The following is a 353-nucleotide window of genomic DNA, read 5'->3' on the forward strand; positions in this document are numbered from 1 at the left end:
TATATTTAAAAAAAAAAAAAAAAAAACTGCTTTTTGTTTGAAAAAATCCACGATGCACTGAACCCGCGATAAACGAAAGTAGCGAGGGATCACTGTACCTGGAGAAAACCCACGCAGGCTCAGGGAGAACATGCAAACTCCACACAGGGAGGCCGGAGCAGGAATTTAACCTGCTACCTCTGCACTGTGAGGTTGACACACTAACTAACCACTGGACCACTGGGCTGTGCCCAATATAAAACCCACTTGTGAAGATTTCAGGTGCATAGGTTTGATAACATACCAGTTAGAGAAATTCATAGCGAAGTTTCTGAACAGTTAAAAAACCATGACATTTAAAAAATATATATATA

At 39.9% G+C, this 353-nt stretch overlaps 1 protein-coding gene and 1 long non-coding RNA gene across 6 annotated transcripts in view; one reads left to right on the top strand and one right to left on the bottom strand.

Annotated features, from left to right (window-relative positions):
* pdxdc1 (pyridoxal-dependent decarboxylase domain containing 1) overlaps window positions 1-353 on the bottom strand; it is a 34,557-nt gene that overhangs the window by 10,463 nt on the left and 23,741 nt on the right. The gene's annotated exons all lie outside the window — the stretch shown is intronic.
* The window catches only part of LOC109528995 (uncharacterized), a 17,135-nt gene that overhangs the window by 1,387 nt on the left and 15,395 nt on the right, over window positions 1-353 (top strand). The window lies entirely within an intron of this gene.

The sequence above is a fragment of the Hippocampus comes genome, unplaced genomic scaffold, assembly GCF_001891065.2.
Source record: "Hippocampus comes isolate QL1 unplaced genomic scaffold, H_comes_QL1_v1.1 scaffold257, whole genome shotgun sequence".
NCBI classification, from domain to species: domain Eukaryota; kingdom Metazoa; phylum Chordata; class Actinopteri; order Syngnathiformes; family Syngnathidae; genus Hippocampus; species Hippocampus comes.